The sequence below is a fragment of the Oreochromis aureus genome, linkage group 3 (assembly GCF_013358895.1).
Source record: "Oreochromis aureus strain Israel breed Guangdong linkage group 3, ZZ_aureus, whole genome shotgun sequence".
Classification (NCBI taxonomy): Eukaryota; Metazoa; Chordata; class Actinopteri; order Cichliformes; family Cichlidae; genus Oreochromis; species Oreochromis aureus.
In genome coordinates, this window is record NC_052944.1 from 115,860,868 (window position 1) to 115,865,915 (window position 5,048).

A 5,048-nucleotide genomic window follows, 5' to 3' on the forward strand; every position below is an offset into this window, starting at 1 on the left:
GTATATTAGACTTAATAGTTACTATATACAGTAATGGACTTCTATACATTTTACATCAGATTAAAACTTTGGGTGTAAGATTCAGATAATTATTTATTCAAAGCTAGATATTTTAAATGAGAATAAGAAAGAAAAGTATGTCTTTGTGCCCCTTTCCCTGTTCATGCCCCTATCGGCCCCCTGGCTAAACTTTGCTAGATCCGCCCCTGCACAGTTACCAGCCGTCAGCTACGTAGAAAAGGATCCTGTTGTAGAAAGTAATATTAAATAAATTCTAACAACAGCTTATCAATCTTAAACGTGCTGCTGTTGTTCAGCCGCTGGTTTCCTCTTTCTGGTGCAAAGTGGGCCAAAAACAAAGAAGAGAGATGGACAGGCGACAGAAAAGCCGATCAGCTGATCATTGATCAGTTTCACGATTGAAGTAGCAGCAGGAAGGGGAGGGAGAGAGAGGCAGTTGCTCCATATATCGGTTGTTAAGCTTAACATGGGTACGCTTTACAAACATTCAGAGATGAACTTACACACTTGCTTTACTTCTCTCTGGGATAACTTGCTTGGAGATGAAATGCTGGTTTGGTAGCAAGGCTACAAATACACACAGCCGCTCCATCATGTGAGCACACTGCTCCGATGCGCTACGGTTATGAGCCGAGTTACGCCATGTGGCAAGTTTTGAGAGGTGCTTTTTTGATATTTAATGGATCGGATTACATTTTTTATTTCTCGCCGATATCCGATCCAGTAATTTAGGTCAGTATCGGACCGATACCGATACTTCATATCGGATCGGTCCATCTCTACTATGTACTCAGACATTGACATTTTACATGGGCTTACTATGATGAACTATGGAAGTTAAAAGTTATTAGAAATGTTACCATCAATGAAGAGGAAACTAACACTATAACAAATCTTTTAAAATACTACAAAACAAATTTTCACCATATATTCTCAACAATACAGATTCATCTGACTAAAATTTACATTTCGAATAATGATTTATCCACTTCACCTTCATATTGTCCGACCAGGTCAAAATAAGATGGCAATTGCTTCAAAGGTAAAACTCATCTGCTTTGGATAATCAATGTTGAGGGCATACAGAAGGCCAAAGAGGTATGCCAGGGCAGTAGAGAGATCTGGAATGTTATGTAGCACAATGTCCCCTTCCAACACAACTGCATGTTCTCGCACAGACGTATCGGCATCGTCATCTTGTAGGATGGTGAGGATGGCAACTGATGCACCGTTCAACACTGGTTCCAAAATGTCAGTGTCCCGAAGAAAAGTAAAATATGAATTATTGAAAGCTAAGAAAAACTAAAGACAAAACAAATTTCTAAAGATTTTAACTTTAACCTCTATACCATGCTGGTCGTTCGACTCATGGAGGTTTTAAGAAGAAAAAGCTTATTTTCTTTTAATTAATGCCACCTTGTGAGTTTTGTACAAAAATATTTTCTACTATGGAACAACCACTAACAATGCCCAGCTGCTGCTCAGCAGAAAAAAAGGAGTAAGAGTTATGACAACTGCAATCCCCACAATCCCCACACTTCCTGCACTGAGGAAGTGTACATTTCCATTTTGGATTAACTCATCCTTTAAAAACATGCAGGCAGGCCTCTCAGTGCAAGTTGGACACAATGTTGGATGTCTAAAGAGTATTCAGTGGAAAACAAGAATTTCAATTAGTGTAGTAACATGGTGTACTATACACAATGCAAAATCAGAACTCTCATAGTAATGAAAATAAAGCACAGGTCAGACCCAGCAACACGCAAAACTTACAAAAAAAAACAAAACAACAACAACACCATGTTAACAATTTTACTTTCTTTTTACAAATTAAATAAAATACTGCCAAATAAGAACAAAGCAATGACTGATGACATTCATTTTTACTGACATGTCCACTGATGTGTTTTGTTTGAAGCCAACATCTTTTTCAGTTTCTGTTAAGAGAAAAGTATACTCTCTTCTAAAATTGTCAGATAAAGGAGCACTTCACTCACCTGTTCATCAAGTTTATCCAGGAGGTCTTCCATCTCCTCACAAAGAGCTCCCTTCTTAGACCGGTACAGTTTCAGCAGGCCAGGCACAAATTTGTCAAGGGATGCATTGAAGGTCCCCAGGAGGTCTTTGCTTGTGATCCGATGAAATTTTTCAGATATCTAAACAATACATTCACCAAAATATTGTCATTTATTCAGCACAGAAAATTCCTGGGTCTTGAACAGTCTGCACCATGTTATATGCCTGATTGTGTTATCAACAGCAAAACCTACTTCAAAAATCTCTCATGAAGTCGTCTTTTGCACAGGAATAGAAATACCCTCAACAAAACCCAGTATCAATATGCAAATACATATTATGTTCTAAGTTGCACCAAAATCTGTGACCAATCAGATTCTGTGACCTGCCTTAGTACTCTTCCCCTAACCATCTCAGTCTATAGAAGTCCTATTTCTAGCACAAAAAGAAAAAAAAAACATGCTAAGTCAAAATTATGAGATTGCCTTTCTGTTTCACAATTTCGATTTAGCATGGGGACTCTTTTCTTGTACTGGCAGAAATGTTCAGGGTAAGGATTTCAATATAACACTGGCAAGGGCCTTGACTGGAGTGGTAGCACAAGATAATACAGTTGGCCAATGCATTACCCCAGCAAATACTGTACTACTTCAATATAGTCAATCTAGTATAAATCATGCCCAATTTGAATAATAATTAAATTATAAATAAATTATGACAGTCTTACCTCCTCAGAGGAAAACAGCTCAGGTCATCTCTCCTGGACCTCAGATACCATAGGCTGACACTCCACGACCTCTCTCCGCCTGAGAGAAAATGTTTGCAATAATGAAACATTTCAATATAATGTAGAAAAAAAAAGTTACGGATCGGACTCCCCGATCCTTACTGCGCATGTGGAAAGTCGGACCGTACAGATCGTGTCTACCCGTGGAATTGTACATAAAATCAATACTCCACCAACAAAAAGGCTCTCAAAACAATACAATACTTTCCACAGCTTTGAAGGATGGGTTAGGTGTATCCTTCATGGCCCACCCTATGCCAGAATTCCCAGCCGATTCTAGTTTCAAACAATGGCGGCAGCCACTTAATTTTAATATTACTCTTATTACTCTTTCTGGGTCACAAAGTAAACTTTTAAGATATTTTCAGGCGAGAATGTAGCTGTGTAAATTTCAAATATCTGCTCAGTTTATTGAGACAACACATTTTTGCAAAAATGCTTCTACGTTTTAGGAGACGTCTGTTACCACCAACTTCGATAGCTAGCTGGGGGTTCAAGGCTCGCTAGAGCAGCGAGAACAGCGAACTCCTGGCATATCATTTTCAACCCCCCCCTCCCCACGCAGTCCTTCACTAGCTTAAACATGATATATAAGCCCCTTGGATGACTTAAATATTGTGGCGAGCTCAGACACGGAGGAGACAGAGGTTCCTTTGGAGCACAGCCGTTTATTTGGAATCGGCCCAGAACACTGCCGCTACCTCCTGCTCAGCGCGGCAACCACAGAACAACAACAAAAAGGGCACTCTCTCACCAGAAACACAGTCGCCGAGAGAGCGCGTCACCCGTCACCATAACAACATGACAACACAAACATAACTGTAATAACAAAACCCCGAACAGCCCTGGCCCGCTACATAGCCCCCACCTAAGGGGTCAGTCGTCCCCGACAACCCCATTACCCAACACAAAGTCCTGCAAATGTCCATGTGTCTTCCTTCGGCGCGCAGGCCGATCTCGACCAGCAGGGGTAGAGTCACTCGGATGAGAACCTGGGGTGCCACCAGCATCCCCTGCCCCAGCGACTGCTGGAGCGGGCGGGCGGTACGGTGAGAGCCTGTCCAGGTGCAACACCGCCACGCGCCCTGGGCCCGGCATGCGGATCTGGTACACCACTTCCGTCAGCCGCCCCACGACTTCCGCCGGCCCTTGCCAGTGACCGCACAGCCTGGGGGACACCCCTCTCTTGCAAACCGGGCAGTACGCCCAAACCTTGTCGCCAGGCACGAAAGCTCCCCCTCGGCACCTGGTGTCGCAGGCTCTTTTCTGTCGTACTGCGGCGCTGACCTGGGCCTGGCGGGTGTATTCACGAACCACTCGCGGCCGCTCCCTCAGCCTTCTGGAGCAGTCCCCGGCCACCGACACGCGCCGGTTCCTTGCCTCGGGGACGGGGAAAGGCCCTAGGACGTCTCCTCCCACTCTCTCCATCGGGGCCCCCACCCGATGCCGCTGTAGGGGGGCAGTGGAGCGTTGAGGGGGGCCCTTCCGTGCCGTACAGGTGTCACAGCAGTGCAGATGAAGTTCCACATCCCGTCGACAACCAGGCCAGTAGAACTGTCCCCTGAGACGGCGGAGAGTTTTAGCATTTCCATAGTGGCTGGCCCCCACCGAGCCGTGGACAAGCTCGAGCACCTGCGACCGCAGCGACAGAGGCACCAACAGCTGCAGGAGATCCTTGCCCTGTCCGAGGGCCCGCCATCTCTGGTACAGGAGGCCGCCGTGGGTCTCCAGATTGTTGTACTGGGAGTAGTAGGCCTTCACTTCGGGCCCCTGTCCTGACACCCCTGTCCAGCCTGGGCGTCGTGCTACCTCCAGCCAGGCCCCCACCTGAACCAATGTCGCATCAGCCTCCTGCTCCTGCTTCAGCTGCTGCATGGTCAACGAGAGCCATCCCCCTCCGCCGGCTGTGGCCCGAGCAGTACCACGCCCCGTGCCTCCTGAGCCCGCTCCTCGCCCGTTTCGAGAGAGGGCAGCTGGCGGGCGCAGACAGATGGGTTGAGCAGAGCCGGTGTCGATGGTGTGCTGAACCAGCCGCGTCTGCCTGCAGTCTCTGGTTCCCTGCTTTTGACCGCTGGAGGGGCCAGAGTCTCTGTACCAAGAGTGATAGCCAGCTTGCGGTGTCAACGCAGGCCCCCAGCGGGTCAGCAGATCAAGGCCGATGATGAACTGATCTTGGATGTCAGCAAGCCAGAAGTCGTGCACCAGCTCCAAATCCTTCACTCGG

At 46.4% G+C, this 5,048-nt stretch overlaps 1 long non-coding RNA gene across 1 annotated transcript; it reads right to left on the bottom strand.

Moving 5' to 3' along the window:
• Nucleotides 1-1,278: 1,278 nt before the first annotated feature.
• LOC116325173 lies at nt 1,279-2,782 on the bottom strand. The gene is made up of 3 exons (XR_005611505.1): nt 2,765-2,782; nt 2,019-2,177; nt 1,279-1,660 (listed from the first exon to the last, which is right to left on the bottom strand). It is a non-coding gene; the product is annotated as an uncharacterized LOC116325173 (long non-coding RNA).
• Nucleotides 2,783-5,048: the final 2,266 nt, after the last annotated feature.